Source organism: Dioscorea cayenensis, chromosome 20 (assembly GCF_009730915.1).
Source record: "Dioscorea cayenensis subsp. rotundata cultivar TDr96_F1 chromosome 20, TDr96_F1_v2_PseudoChromosome.rev07_lg8_w22 25.fasta, whole genome shotgun sequence".
Taxonomy (NCBI): domain Eukaryota; kingdom Viridiplantae; phylum Streptophyta; class Magnoliopsida; order Dioscoreales; family Dioscoreaceae; genus Dioscorea; species Dioscorea cayenensis.
Genome location: NC_052490.1, coordinates 4,666,578 through 4,688,035, shown reverse-complemented (window position 1 = coordinate 4,688,035; position 21,458 = coordinate 4,666,578). Strand labels below are relative to the sequence as shown.

At 44.0% G+C, this 21,458-nt stretch overlaps 2 non-coding genes across 2 annotated transcripts; one reads left to right on the top strand and one right to left on the bottom strand.

Moving 5' to 3' along the window:
- Nucleotides 1-4,110: 4,110 nt before the first annotated feature.
- On the bottom strand, nucleotides 4,111-4,217 carry LOC120252088. The gene has a single exon (XR_005533637.1). It is a non-coding gene; the product is annotated as a small nucleolar RNA R71 (small nucleolar RNA).
- Nucleotides 4,218-15,689: 11,472 nt separating this feature from the next.
- Nucleotides 15,690-15,796, top strand: LOC120252340. The gene has a single exon (XR_005533879.1). It is a non-coding gene; the product is annotated as a small nucleolar RNA R71 (small nucleolar RNA).
- Nucleotides 15,797-21,458: the final 5,662 nt, after the last annotated feature.

Here is a 21,458-nt window from a genome sequence, read left to right as displayed (position 1 = left end):
TCTACAAGTAAGGGAAATTTCAACACTAAATATGAAAAATCAATGCTCTAGCTAAAAGCTTGAACCAAAAAGGACAACAAACCCAAAATCATGTATGTGTGTGAACTCACTCAAGTCAACCCAAAGTATACTCATCAAAGTTCTACATATAAGGGACTTATTTATCTACAAAAGGTATCAAAAATTCAAAAAGGGTAGTAGCTTCACACATCCTCTAAGGTAGCCCTTTCCAAAGCGGCCGCTAAGGTGGCTTTCTTACTTTCAAGGTGGTAGCTCTTTCTACCGGGGTGGTAGCTTTGACACATCCTATGAGATAGCTCTTTCTCTCATTAGGGCATAACTAGTATCCGACTTATGAGAGTAGCTTCATACATCATAGGTGGTAGCTCTTTCCACCCAACAAGCACAACTAAACAATAAAACTATTTTGTTCTTTCTTTTCATTTTTCCATGTTTTGTTTTCAGAATTAATATAAGAAACAACTATAACTAGTCCCTTATACATCAAACATGAGTTTCCAAAAGAGTTCAAAGAGTGAGTAGTGCAACAAGTGTCAATCGGGTAAAAATTCCTAGAAATTCAAGCAAAAACTAGAGCATGAAAACATTCAATGTTAAAAATTCTCCTAAACTCAAGAATACAATCAATGCAACTAAGGTGAACCACCATTGGCTATGTGAGCATGTATATCAATCAAAACTAGTATAAAAGAGATGGGTGCACTATGAAACTCCCCCCCGCGACACACTTAAGTTGTACATTGTCCCAAATGTACACAAGCAAGCTCATTCATAATGTAAATCAATTAAATTCAGATGTGGGAGAAGCAATCAAAAACAATACTCCGTTGACTCCTAGTATTGCATTTGATGGAGCTAAGTCCTTGGGTGTGTTGTTCCAATGGGTTGTGAAGCTCACACGGCCAAGTGCCGAAACACCTTGGTTGTGCCCATGACAAAGTCTCAATTCCCATGATGACAAGACCATCTCCACGCATACACGAGGAGGTTCAGTGAAGCTCAATAAAAACAAACACAACTTGAGTATATAAAAGATAAGACAATGAATACAACTCGAGATACAAAATGAAAATAAACTCAGAAGCAAAGTCCTTTTCTGAGTATACAAGTCCAAATAACGAGCCGACGTCTCGCTCTAAGATCTGTTGTAATATGTCGAAAACGTGCCATGAACTCTATATATTGTGCGGCCTGCGCAGCCCTAATATTGGCAATCTCTGCTCGGGCCTCTGCTACCTTTGTCCGTATTACCCCCACAGTGCTCTCGAGCCTCTCAAAGCGATCCTGGGCTCGAGATGGTGAAAACATGCGCACAGGGGATGGGCCCTCTGTCACTGGAGTTACCTCGGTCTCCATAGGTGTTGACTGAGGCTAGGGGGCAGGCTGGGAAGCCTCGGCATCATCTCCCTCCTCCTCGGCTATCTCTGGGACTGATAGAACCAGAGCATAAACCCCCGTCTAAACCCTACAGACCATGCCCATTAATCACATTGTCTCCAGGCTCAGGGGCGCAGGTATACTCGTCTTCTCGACCCCACGAATCACGCCTAAGAGACCCATACCCAGAGCTAATCTCGTAATGTATGGACCTGATAAGTGCTTGTGCGATATGAATGCGAAGCATTCTTTCCTTATGTTAAGCATTACCTTTCTCGGGTTTTTACACTTATATGTGTGTTTTTATGTTACTTTTATGCAGGTAGAGTTGTGAGGCCGATTATGAAGGAAAAAAGCCAATGTGGATCATAATGCACCAATTTTGGAGGAAATCTTGCTAAGGTTCAAACGCGAAGACATAGGTCGGGTGTGAGATGCTAGAGTGTGTGCCAACCTCCTCGTATTTGAGTTAGCACAACCATTTAAGACATGGGCACAAGGGCAGTCATAATCAAGCATTCCGACTTATGCATATAGAACAAGATCTCCACCAACTTTTCCATCATTGAAGAAGCAAAGCCATCCATGACGTGAACGTGTGCCCGTTTGCGTTACCTCGATGAAAGTATGGATTCGGGAAGTATTTCAGGCCGGATACTGTAGCAGAGCAATGTAGCGACAGAGAAAATTGCAGAACAGAGAATCCACACGGGCTTGTGGAAATTCCACACGCCCGTGTGAAAAATCCACAGGGGCGTCCATAGGGCTTGTGGATCCCTGATTCCAGCCCTATTTAAAGCCGATTCAGCCCCGATTTCAGGATTCTTTTCTCCATCTTTTCCCCAACTTGAGAGAGGGTTTCGGCTAGGGTTTTGAGAGGTATTGGCTAGGGTTTTGGAGAGGTTCTACAGCTCTGACATCATCATCTCATTGGAAGAAGGTTGGTAGAGGAGCTTCCGCCGAGGCGTATCCTATACCGGGCAAGGGGATCTTTGGACGACGAGTAGAGGACCTTCCACAAGACCATTGACACGACTATAGAGGGGGTTTTCTATGGATTCATTGCTTTTACATTCTATTTCTTTGATTGTACTTAGCTCCATGGAGAGCTAAACCCCTAGTGGGTACTTGGGTATTTGTGAACCCTAGGATGTATTCATTTCTTTGAATCTCTTTATTATGCTTTCAATTAATTGATGTTTATTGTGAGTTCTAACTTTGAATGCTTGATTTTGTGAATACTCCCCTAGAGTGACACTAGTGTTGAGAGTTCTTGTTGGTAACCTTGTAAGTGAGTGACACACCACGAGTGTTAGACAAAGCTAGGTTGGAGAGGGTTGAGAGGATGAGTCGAGAGGTACAGGAGCGCCCCCTTTCCCCTCTGATGTGTTAGATTCTACCTCCATTCCTCGAGTTCTTTGTAGCTACAATAGAGTGAATGGTCTACGGGATGACCTTCCGCTGGGGCTTAGTTGCGGGTGCAACGGAGTGAAGCGTAGAAGTGATCTTAGTATCTAGGGCTTAATTGTGGTAAGGGACCTTCCACGTGGACCAAAGTGTTAGGTCTACAATTCGGAAGAGATTTATCACTTGGAATCCCTAGAACTTATTGCAATTTTATGCGAGTGCGAGGTTGAGAAGTTATTCAATCTCTCCTCCGGGACATGTATAGAGTTAGACATAGTTGACCTTAGATTTGGGACTATGTAATTAAGGATTTCCATGACTCACTTGCATTGATTAGGAAGCATAATAGAGGGTTCTAGCACTTGAAATGATTGTCCTAGGCGGAGTAATATCCGGGTACCCCATCTTTATCAATTGCCTTACCTTCTCCTTTACTTGTGCTCTCTTACTTGTTGTTTTTACTTTTAAGAATTGAATCATTGTCACACATATCACTATTCATCTTTCATATAGCTAAGAAGCAAATTAAGTGTTTTTATTCACTACTCCCTATGGATACGGTACCCGCTCATCCGGGATTATTACTTTAACAAACTTGTGCACTTGTGGGATATACGCAAGTGGATCTTGTCAAGTTTTTAGCGCCATTGCCGGGGAGTAGGTATTTAGATATACTTTGCACTTTGTTTTCTTAGCTATTTTACCGTCCATTCTATTTCATACCTTCTTATTCTATCATCATTCTGATTTCTTTTTTTTTTTTTTTGGGTGCAGCTCCAGGTTATGACCCGAGGGAACCCCTCAATATTGATTGATGGAGATCCCGAGTTTGAACGTACACTTAGAAGAAAAGGGAAAGAGCCTATGCAAGAACAGTTTAATCTAATTGATTTGGAACTGGAAGAATCTGAAAACATGGCAGAATAGAATGAGCAACAGCGGACATTATTCGATTATGCCAGACCTTCAGTATTGGGGACATAATCGAGTATTGTGCGTCCCCCGATTACAGCTCAGAACTTCGAGCTGAAGCCGGCATTCATCCACATGTTACAACAATCCGCACAGTTCAATGGTTTGGCTGATGAGGATCCAAATAGTCATATAGAGAGTTTTCTTGAGGTGTGTGATATGCTGAAGATAAAAGGGGTGACGGATGATGCCATCAAGTTGTGAGCCATCCTATTTTCCCTAAAGGGGATAGCAAAGCAGTGGCTACACTCATTACCTAGAGCATCAATTACCACATGGGAGGAGATGGTAGAAGCTTTTCTTGCCCATTATTTCCCTCACGGAAAATCCGTGAAGCTTAGGAATGAGATCTCATCCTTTGTTCAGTTAGAATTGGAGTCTCTATTTAAGACATGGGAAAGGTTCAAGGAGCTCCTGAGAAAGTGCCCGCAACACGGATTTCCAGAGTGGATGATTGTTCAGATCTTTTACAACGGTTTGAACCCGAGTACAAGGCAACTTATGGATGCGGCAGCAGGAGGTACCTTAGGTAGCAAGACCCCCGATGAGGCCCGTCAGTTAATTGAAGAAATGGGGTTAAACAGCTACCAATGGAATGCTAGGAAGAAGAAAAAGGTGGCCGGTCTCTATGAGATAAATACAGTAACTTCATTGGCGGCTCAAGTGGAAAATTTGAGTAAGAAGTTAGATGTTCTAACTTCAAATAAAGTAGCAGCCATGACGAATTGTAACGGGTGTGGTGGAGGACATACTCCCTCCGATTGCCCGATCTCTATTAGTGATGTATCTTCGGTGGAGAACGTTGGTTTTGTATGTAATGGCATGAGTCCTCAAGGAAACCCATATAACAATACATACAATCCGGGTTGGAAGAATCATCCCAATTTCTCATGGAGCAATCAGGGTCCACCAAAGGCCATGGGGCCACCGGGTTTCCAACCACAACAACAAGTCCCACATGTGGAAAACAAAGTTTCAGGTTTGGAAACCCGAATGAATGATTTGGAGAAGGCCTTGACTAGATTTGTGCAATCTGCAAATACAAGGTTTGAATCAGTTGAGGCCACACTTCGCAACCACACCGCCTCTTTGCATAACCTTGAAAATCAGGTGGGGCAAATTGCGAAGTCTCTCTCTGAAAGGCCACATGGAAGCTTGCCGAGCAATACAGAGACCAACCCTAGAGAGCAGGTGTAGGCGATCACTTTGAGAAGTGGTCGTGAGGTTGAAGGTAAGTTTCCGAGTGAGATGCCAAAAGAATACACACCCAAGGTTATAGAGGTAGAAGAGGAAACAAGCAAAGAGAAAGAGGTGGCACCCCCATCTTTCAAGCCAAGAATCCCTTATCCCTCTAGATTGAAGAATGACCAAGGGGATGAACAGTACAAGAAGTTCCTGAGTTTGTTCAAGCAACTCAACATCAATATTCCTTTTGTTGAGGCATTAGCCCAAATGCCTAAGTATGTGAAGTTCTTGAAAGACTTGTTGACCAACAAGAGGAAGTTGAAGGAGAGTGCTTCGGTGATTCTAGATGCTTCATGCTCAGCGGTGTTGCAAAGGAACATGCCGAACAAGAAGAAAGACCCGGGAAGCATTGGCAATATGGGTGAAGAAATGGCATTGGCGGACTCAGGGGCCAGCATCAACGTCATGCCATACACCTTCTTCCGAAAGTTAGGCTTGGGTGAGCCTAGGCCCACTCGGATGGCTTTGCAATTGGCAGGCTGAACGGTGAGACATCCGAGGGGTATCATCGAAGATGTACTTGTCAAGTTGGAGAAGTATATATTTCAAATAGACTTTGTGGTGCTAGACGTCGATGAGGATGTGGATGTACCCTTGATACTTGGGAGGTCGTTCTTGCGGACTTCCAAGGCATTGATTGACATGGACGGCGGAGAGCTAACTTTGAGAGTTGGAGATGACAAGCTCACATACCCCTTTGCTGAAGCCATGCAGCATTCTCTTGATTTTGATGACACTTTATATTTTCTAGACACTACTGATGAGATTGTTGATGAATACATGCAAGAAATGTTCAATCCGGACCCGTACGAGGGTTTGCTCGACCAAGAGGAGGACTATGAAGAAGTAATGATGCTTGGTTCGACGGAAGAAGTACCATCTACCCCGGTGATCTTGAAGAAGGTGCTTCGGAAAATGAAGAGGACTAGGAGACACCACCGGAAACGCTCCAAGGCTGTTGGAGATGTACGTGAACCGAAGAAGTTGGATGAACCATTACTAGGTGGCCCTAAGCCCGATAATACACTCTCTACATTCAAGAGATTGTGCTCATCATGCTTCCAAGTCATGGGTAAGAGGGTAACATTTATCTATGAGCCCCCGTGAGGTAAGACAAGGTATGTCAAGCTTAATGACGTTAAACAAGCGCTTCTTGGGAGGCAACCCAAGTGTTTCCTGTTTTTCTTAGTCAAATGATGTAGTATTTTGCGTGAATAAATTGTTGAGTGTTGGTGTCTTGATTTTTAGATGCTTGTGCTGCGATTTTATTTTAGGATTTGAGGATACATCGTGTGTTTTCATGTGGATTTGGCAAAGTTGGGTCGTTTGAGCTTTATTTCATGTTTTTCACTGGTAAAAATTGCATAATAGGGCATGCTTTGAGTGTACAGACATGTTCAGAAAATTTCTGCAGAGCCTGCAAATTTTTCTAAGGCATTCGGAGAAAACGCACGGGCGTGTGGTATTTCCGCACGCCCATGGATTTGCAATGTGAGCTCATCCAGAGAAGTGCAGGGGCGTGCGGCTGCCCCTGTGAATGACCATGCGAATATCGCACGCTCGTGGGTAATTTCCGCACGGGTGTGTGATTTCTTGTAGAGTTTGGCAGATTATCCCGAGAGTGCACAGGGGCGTGAACTCGCCCCTGTGGGCGACCTTGTGAACTTCGTACGGGCGTGGATAATTTTCGCACGCCCGTGCGAATCTCTGCAGAGGAGCTCTCTTCATCCCGAGAAGGTACAGGGGCGTGCATTTGCCCTTGTGAATTGGACCTGTGAATGTCCACGCCCGTGTGCCATTTCCGCACGGGCGTGCGGAACACTTAGGAATTTTCTCGGATGTCTAGAGAAGCCACAGGGGCGTGCGTCTGCCCCTGTGGGATCGGGCGCACGTGCGTTGGGTATTGTCCGCACGCCCATGCGAGAGCGTTCAGAGTAAGTGTGTGTTTTTCCGAGAGGGCACAGGGGCGTGCAACTGCCCCTGTGCGGTTCTTTTATGGAGGCGCACGGGCGTGGGTAATTTCCGCACACCCGTGCGGATGTACAGAATGCCAAGAGGCGCGATGTCTTTTAAAGAATAGCCGTTCCTCATCTTCTTCTTCACATCCTCCGTTCGTCTGAGAGAACTCTCACATCATTTCCTGACCCCTTAGCGCCGATTTAGTAGGATTTTTACTGAGGTTTTCAGGCCGAATCTAAATTCTCTCATCTCAACTCATCGGTAAGACCTATTCTTGATTTTCTTCATCAATTCATGATTTTCTTCAATGAATCTAGTTAATAATGCTTCGTTTCTTCAATTGGAGTGATTATTCATGTTTAGAACGGAGTTAGAAGTAATTGTACGTTGTATTTTTTGATTTTTGAGGTGCGACTGTGCGATTTTCACGCCCCGTGGATCCACACAGGCGTGCGGAAATTCCGCACGACCATGTGGATTTCTGCAGAATTTGTTAATTAACTTGTTTGATTGATTTCCTTTCAAATTTTGCAGATTATGGCACCTTGGTCGAAGAAGCAAGCTGATAAGTGGCCGCGTGAGCCATCTCCCAAACCCGAGAGTATGAGTTTTACCATTCCTGAGCATCAGGCGAGGTTTGGAGCGGTTGTCTAGCCTCAGATTTGGCAAGACCACAATCCCTGACGTTAGCACACTCAGGGAGATTCAGTTAGTTGATGCTATGGCAGACGAGATCAAGGGTATGCTTTCAGTTGGCAGCTGGGACCGTTTACTATCATTCAGAGACCCAGCCATCCGCACATTGACGCTCGAGGTGTTAGCCTCATTCGAGTTCGATCGCTGATACTCCAGTTTCGGCAATATTGGTAGTATTCAGTTCAGAGCCGTTGGATAGCATCATAGCTTGAGTGTAACTCAATTTGCGATCTTGATGGAGTTATATGATGTGGCTTATACTGAGACAAAGGAATATGAGCAGCTGCCCACAAATTATCCTCGGGAGTTTGACTCCGCAGCGTGCATACACCGCATTATATGGGCAGGGACAGTATGAGCCTGGGGTTTCAAAGGCTAGTTGCCTTTCTCGCCCTAGCTACAGATACATTCACGCTATTCTGAGTAGATCAGTGAGCGAGCGAGGTGACTGTACTGGTGTGCTTAGCCGACAGGAGCTTTTATATCTATACTCGATGGTACGGCGTACACCGATACACTTAGGGCATATCTTGGCAGAGTACATACGACACCAGGGGCAGTATGCCAGACTTGGAGTGATTTTCTCAGGCCCCTATATCACGAGATTAGTCATTGGTATGGAATTACTTGATGCGATTAGAGGGGCTGAGAAGGTGACTATACCTGCTCCCTTGGGCATGGAGACACTGAGATTGTTGGGGATGGTATGGAGAGTTCGGACAGGGATTTACGCCTTAGTTCTACCGACTCCAAAGATAGCTGCGGACGAGGGTGATGAGGCCGGGGCATCTCAGCCTGCTCCCAAGCCTCAGCCAGTACCGATGGAGACTGAGGCACCCCCAGTGGTAGAGGACGTGCCCCCCGTATGTATGTTTTCACCATCTCGAGCCTATGATCGCTTTGAAAGGCTCGAGAGTGCTTTAGGAGTAATACAGACAGAGGTCGTTGAGGCCCGAGCAGAGATTACCAAGATCAAGTCCACGCAGGCTGCTCAGTACACAGAGTTCAAGGCACGTTTGGACGCATTACAGCAGATCTTAGAGCGAAACATCGCCTCATCATTTGTCTTGCGACCGAGGACTTCTCAGGCCACTTCGGCATCTCCAACATCTTTCCCATCACCTATACCAGCATCGGTGGACCTACCATATACTTCTTCACCACCACCAGTAGTAGAGGACCCAGAGCGTGACACCGACATTTGATTTTATTTCCATTTCTTTACTTTTATGCACTCTATTTTGGACTTGTTCACTCAGAAAGGACTCTCCTTCTGAGTTATTTTCATTTTGTTGTCTTGAGTTGTATTCATTGATCTATCTTTTATATACTCAGTTGTTTTGTTTTTTTTGAGCTTCACTGAACCCTCTCGTGTGTGCATGTAGATAGTCTTGTCATTTTGGGAATTGAGACTTTGTCATGGGCACGGCCAAGGTGCTTCGGCACTTGGCCGTGCGAGCTTCACAACACGTTGGAACACTACTCCCAAGGATTTAGCTTCATCAAACGTGACACTAGGAATCAGGGGAGTATTGTTTTGATTGCTTCTCCCACATATATTCTTGATTGATATACATTATGAGTGAGCTTGCATGTGTATATTGGGGACAATGTACAACTTAAGTGTGTGTGTGTGGGGGGGGGGAGTTTCATAGTGCACACATCTTTTCTATTGTTCTTGATTGATATACATGCTCACATAACCAATGGTGGTTCACCTTAGTTGCATTGATTGCATTCTTGAGTTTAGAAGAATTTTCAACATTGAATGTCTTCATGCTCTAGTTTTATTTGAATTTCTAGGAATTTTTGCCCGATTTACATTTGTTGCACTACTCACTCTTTAAACTCTTTTGGAAACTCATGTTCGATGTTAAAGGGACTAGTTATAGTTGTTTCTTGTGTTAAATTCTGAAAAAAAAAATGAAAATGAAAAGAAATAACAAAATAGTTTTTTTGTTTATTTTGCATTTTGGGTGGAAAGGGCTACCACCTACGAAGTATGAAGCTACTGTCATAAGTCGGATACTAGTTATGCCTTAATGAGAGAAAGAACTATCTCATAGGATGAGTGAAAGCTACCACTCCGGTAGAAAGAGCTACCACCTCGAAAGTGTGAAAGCCACCTTAGCGCCCGCTTGAGAAAGGGCTACCTTAGAGAATGTGTGAAGCTACTACCGTCTTTGAAATTGGTGTTGCTTTCTTGTTGTAGACAAATAAGTCCCTTATACTTAGAGCTTTAAGGAGTATACTTTGGGTTGACTTGAATGAGTCCACACACTTTCACGATTTCGGGTTTGTTGTCCTTTTTGATTCAAGTTTTTAGCTAGAGCTTCGAATTTTCATGTTTATTGTTGAAATTTCCCTTACTTGTAGAATGCTCTCTTTGTATACTTTGGTAAACCTAAGGCCAAGCACTTCCAATATTTCCTTCATCTATGCACAAAATGTTTAATTTTTGCTTGAGGACAAGCAAAAGCTTAAGTGTGGGGGAGTTTGATAAGTGCTTGTGTGATATGAATGCGAAGCATTCTTTCCTTATGTTAAGCATTACCTTTCTCGGGTTTTTACACTAATATGTGTGTTTTTATGTTACTTTTATGCAAGTAGGGTTGTGAGGCCGAATATGAAGGAAAGAAGCCAATGTGGATCATAATGCACCGATTTTGGAGGAAATCTAGCTAAGGTTCAAACGCGAAGACATAGGTCGGGTGTGAGATGCTAGAGTGTGTGCCAACCTCCTCGTATTTGAGTTAGCAAAACCATTTGGAGGGGCACAAGTGCAGTCATACTCAAGCATTCTGACTTATGCATATAGAACAAGATCTCCACCAACTTTTCCATCATTGAAGAAGCAAAGCGATCCACGACGTGAACGTGTGTCCATTTGCGTTACCTCGATGAAAGTACGGATTCTGGAAGTATTTCAAGCCAGATACTGTAGCAGAGAAATGCAGCAAAGCACTATAGCAGCACTGTTCACAGCTGGCCGAGAAAACTGCAGAACAGAGAATCCACACGGGCGTGTCAAAATTCCACACGCCCGTGTGAAAAATCCACAGGGGCGTCCACATGGACGTCTACAGGGGCGTGTGGATCCCCGATTCGAGCCTTTATTTAAAGCCGATTTCAGCCCCGATTTCAGGATTCTTTTCTCCATCTTTCTCCCCAACTTGAGAGAAGGTTTCGGCTAGGATTTTGAGAGGTATTGGATACTTTTTTGGAGAGGTTCTATGGCTCCGACATCGTCATCTCTTTGGAAGAAGGTTGGTAGGGAGCTTCCGTCGAGGCGTATCCTATACCGGACAAGGGGATCTTTGGACGACGAGTAGAGGACTTTCCACAAGACCATCGACATGACTATCGAGTGGGTTTTCTATGGATTCATTGCTTTTACATTCTGTTTCTTTGATTGTACTTAGCTCCATGGAGAGCTAAACCCCGAGTGGGTACTTGGGTATTTGTGAACCGTAGGATATATTCATTTCTTTGAATCTCTTTATCATGCTTTCAATTAATTGATGTTTATTGTGAGTTCCAACTTTAAATGCTTGATTGTGTGAATACTCCCCTAGAGTGACTCTAGGGTTGAGAGTTCTTGTTGGTAACCTTGGGAGTGAGTGACACACCACGAGTGATAGACAAAGCTAGGTTGGAGAGGGTTGAGAGGGTGAGTCGAGAGGTACAGGAGCGTCCCCTTTCCCCTCTGATGTGTTAGATTCTACCTCCGTTCCTCGAGTTCTTTGTAGCTACAATAGAGTGAATGGTCTAAGGGATGACATTCCGCTGGGGCTTAGTTATAGGTACAACGGAGTGAAGCACAGAAGTGATCTTAGTATCTAGGGCTTAATTGTGGTTAGGGACCTTCCACCTGGACCAAAGGGTTAGGTCTACAATTAGGATGAGATTTATCACTTGGAATCCCTAGAACTTATTGCAATTCTATGCGAGTTCGAGGTTGAGAGGTTATTCAATCTCTCCTCCGGGACATGTATAGAGTTAGGCATAGTTGACCTTAGATTTTTGACTATGTAATTAAGGGTTTTGATGACTCACTTGCATTGATTAGGAAGCATAATAGAGGGTTCTTGCACTTGAAATGTTTGCCCTAGGCGGAGCAATATCCGAGTACCCCATCTTTATCGATTGCCTTACCTTCTCCTTTACTTGTGCTCTCTTACTTGTTGCTTTTACTTTTGAGAATTGAATCATTGTCACACATATCACTATTCATCTTTCACATAGCTAAGAAGTAAATTAAGTGTTTTTATTCCCTACTCTCTGTAGATACGATAATCGCTCATCCGGGATTATTACTTCAACAAACCAGTATTCTTGCGGGATATACGCAAGGAGATCTTGTCAGGACCCGAGAAGATTGCTCCCAATCTGGCATATTGGCCTTGATGTCGAATGTACTCAACGACGATGTGCTCTAGATGGATCGGTGTGCGTTGCATCATCGAATACAAGTACAGAAGCTTCGTCGGCTCTGAACGGCAGTGCTATCAGCACGACCATTCACCGGCATGCTCATGATGGTATGTAGATATCAGTACACAGGTCGGGAAAAGTACGTGGCCTTGGATACCCCTAGCTCATACTGGCCCTGACCACATAATGCTCTGTAAGCTCTCTGTGGGGTTAGAGCTCCAGGATAATCTATCGATAACTGAGAGTACTCCTCAGTGTTTGTAAATGTCTCCTCGTACAAGCTGAGCCGAACTGAAAACTAAGTGATACTCATAATATAGTGATGTCCAAGTGCTCTAAACTGAACTACGTAGAGGTTATCAAATCTCGCATAGGATCTGTCAAACTCAAATGACGATAGAACCTCCAGTGTAAGCTCCCGGATGGCTGGCTCTCTAATTGACAATAACTGCCTCCAACCACCCACTGAAATGAGATCCTCGACCTCATCAGCGAACTCATCCCCCTGCTGCAAATCTCTCAATATACTCATGTCCAAGAACCAAGTCTGTTCGAACCGAAGTCTCGACAGACGCTCAAAATGAACCTGATGCTCGGAGATAGTGAATCTCATGCTCTGGGACTCACGAGATGACTCTCGCGGATGCTTATCAGCTTGCTTCTTTGACCTGGGTGCCATAGTATGCAAAAATTGAAAGAGAATTGATCAAACCAGTTAATTAAACATAGCTGCAGAAATCCACACGGTCGGGCGGAAGTTTCGCACGCTCGTGTGGATCTATGGGCCGTGAACAATCGCACGGTCACGCTTCAAACTCCACAAATTTACCATTACAACGCTTTTACTTCGTTCTAAATATAAATAATCATTATAATTGAAGAAACAAAGTATTATTGACTAGTTTCATCGATAAAAAACATGAATTTGTGAAGGAAATCAAAGATTAGACTTACCGTCGAGTTAAAATGAGAAAGCTTTGAAATCGGCCAGAAAACAAAGCAAAATCCTTCAAAATTGGCGATATGAGGTCGGGAAACAATGTAGAAGTGCTCTCAGATAACTGGAGGATATGAGGGTGAAGAGAAACGATAATCCTTTTAAAAGGACTCGCGCCTCTTGGAGTTCTGTACATCCGCACGGGCGTGCGAAAATTACACACGCCCATGTACCTCCACAGGAAAGCTTCACAGGGACAGGTGCACGCCCCTGTGTGCTCTCGGGTAAACACTTACTGCCTCTGAACGCAAATACACGGGCGTGTGAGAAATACCCATGCCCGTGCACCCGACCCACAGGGGCAGCCGCATGCCCCTGTGGCTGCTCTGGACATCCGAGAAATATTGCTAAGTGTTCCGCACGCCCGTGCGGAAATTACCCACGCCTGTGCGATTTTCACAAGGTTGCCCACAGGGGCGAGTCCACGCCCCTGTGTGCTTTCGGGAAAATCTGCCAATCTCTGCAGGAATTCACACGCTCGTGCGGAAATTACCCACAGGCGTGCGAGAATTACATGGTCATTCATAGGTGCGAGTCCACGGCCTATGCCTTCTCTAGATGAGCTCGCAATACAAAACCATGGGCGTGTGTTAATTCCACACGTCCGTGTGTTTTCTCTGGATGCCTTAGAAATTCTGCAGCCTCTGTAGAAAATTTCCGAATATGTTTTCACACTCAGAGCCTGCCCCAATATGCAATTTATACTAGTGAAAAAAAACATGAGAAATAGCTCAAACAACCAAAACTTCGCCAAATTCACATGAAAACACACGATGAACTTGAAAACCCACGATAAAATCACAGCAGAAATATAAAACATCAAGACACCAACACTCAACAATTTATTTAAGCAACACTAAACTACCAAATTAAGAAAACAGTAAACACTTGGGTTGCCTCCCAAGAAGTCCTTGTTTAACGTCACTTAGCTTGACGTACCTTATCTTACCTCACGGGGGCTTATAGATGAAAGTTGCCCTCTTAGCCATGGCTTGGAAACATGATGAGCAAAATCTCTTGAGGGTAGAGGATGAATTGTCGGGCTTGGGACTACCTAGCAATGATTCACCCAGTTTATTCGGTTCATGCACGTCTCCAATAGCCTTGCAGCGTTTCTGGTGGGGTCTCCTAGCCCTCTTCAATTTTTGGAGCACCTTCATCAAGATCCTCGGGGTAGATGGTACTTCTTTCGTCGAACCAAGCATCATTACTTCTTCATTATCCTCTTCGTGGTCGAACAAGCCTTTGTATAGATCCGGATTGAACATTTCCAGCATGTATTAATCAACAATCTCATCAGTAGCATCTAGAAAATACAAAGTATCATCGAAATCAAGAGAATGCCGCATGGCTTCAGCAAGGCGGTATGTGAGCTTGTCATCTCCAACTCTCAAAGTTAGCTCTCTGCCGTCCATGTCAATCAATGCCTTGGAAGCCTACAAAAATGGCCTCCCAAGTATCAAGGGTACATCCGCATCCTCATCGACGTCTAGCACTATGAAGTCTACAGGAAATATATACTTGTCCACCTTGATAAGCACATCTTCGATGATACTCCTTGGATGTCTCACCGTTCGATCCGCCAATTGCAAAGTCATCCGAGTAGGCCTAGGCTCACCCAAGCCTAGCTTTTGAAAGAAGATGTATGGCATGACGTTGATACTGGCCCCTAAGTCCACCAATGCCATTAGCTTCAAAGGTGGGGGTGCCACCTCCTTCTCTTTGCTTGCTCCCTTCTCAACCTCTATAAACTTGGGTGTGTGTTCATTTGGCTTCTTACTCAAAAACTTACCCTCAACCTCACGACCAATTCTCAAAGTGATCGCCTTCACATGCTCTCTAGGGTTGGTCTCGGTATTACTCGGTAAGCTTCCGTGTGGCCTTTTCGATAAAGACTTCGCAATCTGCCCCACTTGATTTTCAAGATTATACAAAGAGGCGGTATAGTTGCGAAGTGTAGCCTCAACTGATTAAAATCTTATATCTGACGATTGTACAAACCTAGTTAAGGCCTTCTCCAAATCATTCATTCAGGTCTCCAAACCTGAAACTCTGTTTTCCATGTTTGGGGCTTGCTATTGTTGTTAGAAACCTGGTGGCCCCATGACCTTTTGTGGACCTTGGTTGCTCCATGAGAAATTGGGATGACTCTTGACACCCAGATTGTAAGTATTGCTATATGTATTTCCTTGATTCCTCATACTATTACCCACAAAATCAACATTCTCAACCGAAGATGCATCACCAATAGATATCGGGCAATCGGAGGGAGCATGTCCTCCACCACACCCGGTGCAAGTAGTCACGGCCGCTACTCTGTTCAAAGTTAGAAGATCTAACTTCTTACTCAATTATTCCACTTGATCCGCCAACGAAGTCACTGCGTCTATCTTATAGAGACCGGCCACCTTTTTCTTCTCCTAGCATTCCACTGGTAGCTGTTTAAACCCATTTCTTCAATTAATTGACGAGCCTCACCGCGGGTCTTGCTAGCTAAGGTACCTACTGCTGCCATATCCAAGAGTTACCTTGTACTCAGATTCAGACCGTTGAAAAGGTCTGAACAATCATCCACTGCGGGAATCTGTGTTACGGGCACTTTCTCAGGAGCTCCTTGAACCTTTCCCACATCTCAAATAGAGAATCCAATTCTAATTGTACAAAGGATGAGATCTCATTCGTAAGCTTTGTAGATTTTCTGGGAGGGAAATAACGGCCAAGAAAAGCTTCTACCATCTCCTCCCATGTGGTAATTGATGCTTTAGGTAATGAGTGTAGCCACTGCTTCGCTCTCCCTTTCAAGGAAAATGGGAAGACTCTCAACTTGATGGCATCATCCGTTACCCCATTTATCTTCAGCATATCACATACCTCAAGAAAGTTCTCTATATGACTGTTTGGGTCCTCATCGGCCAATCCATTGAATGAGAGGATTACTGCAACATGTGGATGAATGCCAGCTTTAGCTCGAATTCTGAGCTGTAATCGGGGGACGCACAATGCTTGATTGTGTCCCCAATACTGAAGGTCTGGCATAATCGGATAATGTCCACTGCTGCTCATTCTGTTCTGCCATGTTTTTAGATTCTTCTACTTCCAAATCAGTTAGATTAGACAGTTCTTGCATAGGTTCTTTTTCATTTTTCTTCTCAGTGTACATTCAAGCTCGGGATCTTCTTCAATCAGTATGGAAGGGTTCCCTCGGGTCATAACCTGGAGCTACACCCAAGAAGAAAGAAAATGAAATCAGAATGATGATAGAATAAGAAAATATGAAATAGAATGAATAAATGAATAGCTAAGAAACAAAGTGTAATGTATCTCTAAACGCCTACTCCCGGCAATGACGGCAAAAACTTGACACGTCCGTATATGCGTGTAAACTGCAAGTGCACGGGTGTCAAAGTAAAGGAGAAGGTAAGGCAATCGATAAGATAGAAGGCACAAGTGAAAGATGAATAGTGATAAGTGTGACCAAATATGAAATAACAAAAATAAAAACAACAAGATAGAAGGCACAAGTAAAGGAGAAGGTAAGGCAATCGATAAAGATGGGGTACCCGAATATTGATCCCCCTAGGACAATCATTTCAAGTGCAAGAACCCTCTATTATACTTCCTAATTGATGCAACAATGAGTCATGGAAATCCTTAATTACATGATCCCAAATCTAAGGTCAACCATGCCTAATTTTATACATGTCTCGGAGGAAAGATTGAATAACCTCTCAACCTCGCACTCGCATAGAATTGCAATGAGCTCTAGGGATTCCAAGTGATAAACCCTATTCCTATGTATAGACCTAACCCTTTGGTCCAGGTGAAAGATCCCTAGCCACAATTAAGCCCTAGATGTTAAAATCACTTCAACGCTTCACTCCGTTGCACTCGCAACTAAGCCCCAGCAGAAGGTCATCCCTTAGCCCATTCACTCTACTATGGCCGCAAAGAACTCTTGGAACGTGGAGGTAGGATAGATCACACCGGAGGGGAAAGGGGATGCTCCACTACCTCTCGACTCACCCTCTCAACCCTCTCCAATCTAACTTTGTTTAACTCTCATGGTGTGTCACTCACTCACAAGAGTTACCAAGAAGAACTCTCAACCCTAGTGTCACTCTAGGGGAGCATTCAAACAATCAAATCTCCATGATTGGAACTCACAATAAGCATCAATTAATTGAAAGCATAATAAAGAGGTTCAATGAAACGAATACATCCTAGGGTTCACAAATACCCAATTACCCACTAGGGGTTTAGCTCTCCATGGAGCTAGATACAATCAATGAAATCAAATGTAAAAACAAATCATCCATAGAAAACCCCCTTGTTAGTCATGGCGATGGTCTTGTGGAGAGTCCTCTACTCGTCGCAAGGGTTCCTCTGTCCGGCCTAGGATACACCTCGCCGGATCGGTGCCGACGAAAGCTCTCCCACTAACCTTCTTCCAAATGGCGCACGATGTCGGAGATGTAGAACCTCTCCAAAGCCCTAGACAATACCTCTCAGAACCCTAGCCGCCGCCCTCTCTCAAGTTGGGGAAAAGATAGAGAAAAGAATGCTGAAATCGGGGCTAAAATCGGCTTTTAAAGGGTTGGAATCGGGAATCCACACGCCCGTGTGAGCGCCCCTGTGGATTTTTCACACGGGCGTGTGGAATTTCCACACGCCCGTGTGGATTCTCTGTTTTCCTATTTTCTCGGCCAGCTGTGAATAGTGCTGGTACAGTATTCTTGCTACAATATCCTACTACAGTACTGGCCCGAAATACTCCCGAACCCATGCTTTCATCGAGGTAACGCAAAGGGGCACACGTTTACGTCGTGGATCGCTTTGTTTCTTCAATAACATACATGTTGGTGGAGATCATGTTCTATATGCACAAGTCAGAATGCTTGAATGTGACTGCCCTTGTGCCCCTCCAAATAGTTTTGCTAACTCGAATACGAGGAGGTTGGCACATATTCCCGCATTTTTAATCCGACCTTTGTCTTCGCGTTTGAAACCTTAGCAAGATTTCATCCAAATTAGTGCATTACGACCCAAATTGGCTTCTTTCTGTCATATTCAGTCTCATAACCCTACCTGCATGAAAGTAACATAAATACACACATATTAGCGTTAAAACCCAAGAAAAGCAATGCTCAATACAAGGAAATGAACACTTCGTATTCTTATCGCACAAGCACTTATCAACTTTGTAGTGTTGGATGTCGATGAGGATGTAGATGTTCCTTTGGTACTTGGGAGGCCATTCTTGAGTACTTCCAAGGCACTTACCAACATGGACGGCAAGGAGTTGACACTGAGGGTTGGCGATGACAAGCTTACATACCTCCTCACTAAAGTCTTGCGATATTATCTTGACTTTGATGATACTCTTTATTTTTTTGACACTACCGATGAACTAATTGATGAATATGTGCAGGAAATGATGAATCCAGACCCATACGATGGGTTGCTAGACCAAGAGGAGGAGGATGAAGAAGTCTTTATGCTTGGTGTAGAGGATAAAGTACCATCTACCCTAGGGATTGTGAAGAAGGTGCTCCATAAGATGAAGCGAGCAAAAAGACGCCACAAGAAATGCCCCAAGGCTATTAAAGATGTGCAAGAATGGAGTGAGGGTGACGAACCCTCATGTGGTAACATGCTCGATAACTTCGCCTCTGCCCTAAAAAGATTATGTTCATCATGCTTTCAAGTTATGGGTAAGAGATAAATCTTCATTCATGAACCTCCGTGAGATAAGGCAAGGTACGTCAAGCTAAGTGACGTTAAACAAGCGCTTCTTGTGAGGCAACCTAAGTTTTAACTGTTTTTTCTAGTTTTAGTTAGTGTTTGCATGATTAAAAGCATAAGTTTTGGTGTCTTGATTTTTAGATGCCATTGCTGTGATTTCCTTGTGGATTATTTGGTGTTATCATGTGCTTAAATGTGTATGGCAAAAGTTCTTGATCGTTTGAGCATGTTTTCATGATTCTATGGTATATTTTGCATTGTAGAAGCCGGCTCTTAGTTTGTATACATGTTCAGGAATTTTCTACAAAACCTACAAACTTTTTCTAAGTTATCCAGAGAATACACATGGCCATGTGGAATTTCCACACGGGCGTGTGTCTGTCCTAAGGGTTCATCCAGAGAATGCACAGGGTGTGCGTCTGCCCCTGTGGATGACCTGTTGACGGTTGATAAGTGCTTGTGTGATATGAATACGAAGCATTCTTCCCTTATGTTGAGCATTACTTTTCTCGGGTTTTTACACTAATATGTGTTTTTTATGTTACTTTTATGCAGATAGGGTTGTGAAACCAATTATGAAGGAAAGAAGCCAATGTGGATCACAATGCACCGATTTTGGAAGAAATCTTGCTAAAGTTCAAACGCGAAGATATAAGTCAGGTGCGAGATGCTAGAGTGTGTGCCAATCTTCCCGTATTTGAGTTTGCACAACCATTTGGAGGGCACAAGGGCAGTCACACTCAAGCAATCCGACTTATGCACATAGAACAAGATTTCCATCAACTTATCCGTCATTGAAGAAGCAAAGCGATCCACGGCATAAACGTGTGCCCGTTTATGTTACCTCAAAGAAAAGTGGATTCGGGAGTATTTTTTGGCAGATTATTGTAGCAGGTACTGTAGCAAATCACTGTTACAAACACTATAGTAGTTACTGTTCATAACCGGCTGAAGATGATAGTTTCAGAGAATCCGCACGGGCTTGTGGAAATTACCAACGCCCGTGTGGAAATTCCACAAGGGCGTGTGGATTCCCGATTCTAGCCCTATTTAAAGCCGATTCAGCCCCGATTTCAGCATTCTTTTCTCCATCTTTTCCCCAACTTGAGAGAGGGTTTCAGCTAGGGTTTTGAGAGGTATTGGCTAGGGTTTTGGAGAGGTTCTACGGCTCCCTCATCGTCATTCCTTTGGAAGAAGGTTGGTAGGGGAGCTTCCGTCGAGGCGTATCCTATACCGGACAATGGAATCCTTGGACGACGAGTAGAGGACTTTCCACAAGACCATCGACACGACTATCGAGGGGGTTTCTCTATGGATTCATTGCTTTTACATTCTATTTCTTTGATTGTACTTAGCTCCATGGCGAGCTAAACCCCTAGTGGGTACTTGTGTATTTGTGAACCTTAGGATGTATTTGTTTCATTGAATCTCTTTATTATGCTTTCAATTAATTGATGTTTGTTGTGAGTTCCAACCTTGAATGCTTGATTGTATGAGCATTTCCCCTAGAGTGACACCGGCGTGATAGATTCTACCTCCGTTCCTCGAGTTCTTTGCGGCCATAATAGAGTGAATGGTCTAAGAGATGACCCTCCGCTGGGGCTTAGTTGCGCGTGTAACAGAGTGAAGCGTTGAGGTGATCTTAGTATCTAGGGCTTAATCGTGGTTAGGAACCTTCCACCTGGACCAAAGGGTTAGGTCTATAATTAGGAAGAGATTTATCACTTGGAATCCCTAGAGCTCAGTGCAACTCTATTCAAGTGCGAGGTTGAGAGGTTATCTAATCTCTCCTCCGGGACATGTATAGAGTTAGGCATAGTTGACCTTAGATTTGGGACTATGTATTTAAGGATTTCCGCGACTCACCATTGCATTGATTAGGAAGTATAATAGAGGGTTCTTGCACTTGAAACAATTGTCCTAGGCAGAGCATTATCAGAGTATCCCATCTTTATCGATTGCCTTACCTCCTCCTTTACTCGTGCTCTCTTACTTGTTGTTTTTACTTTTGAGAATTAAATCATTGTCACACTTATCACTACTGATCTTTCACATAGCTAAGAAGCAGATTAAGTGTTTTTATTCCTTGCTCCATGTGGATTCGATACCCGCTCATCCAGAATTATTACTTTGACAAACCCGTGCACTTGCGGGATATACGCAAGGGGAACTTGTCAACCGTCACACACACGTGGGGAATTTCCACACATGCGTGCGGTCCTCTGCAGAGACTTAGAGATTTTTCCTGAGAATACACAGTGGCGTGCGGATGCCCCTGTGGATGATCCTATAACAAACATAGGGGCGTGTGAGTGCCCCTATAAGTGCCCCTATGAAGATCCATACGTCCGTGTGGAATTTCCACAGGGGCGTGTGGAACACTTAGAGAAATTTTTCAGATGGACAGAGGAACCACAGTGGTGTATGGGTGCCCCTATGGGTCGGGCACATAGGTGTGGGGAATTTCCACATGTCCGTTTGGTTGCACTCTGAGCAAATAGGTGTCGTCTCGAGAAACCACAGGGGCATGCGTCTGCCCCTGTGACGCTCTCCTGTGGAGTCACACGGGCGTGAGTAATTTCCACATGCCCTTGTGGATGTACAGAAC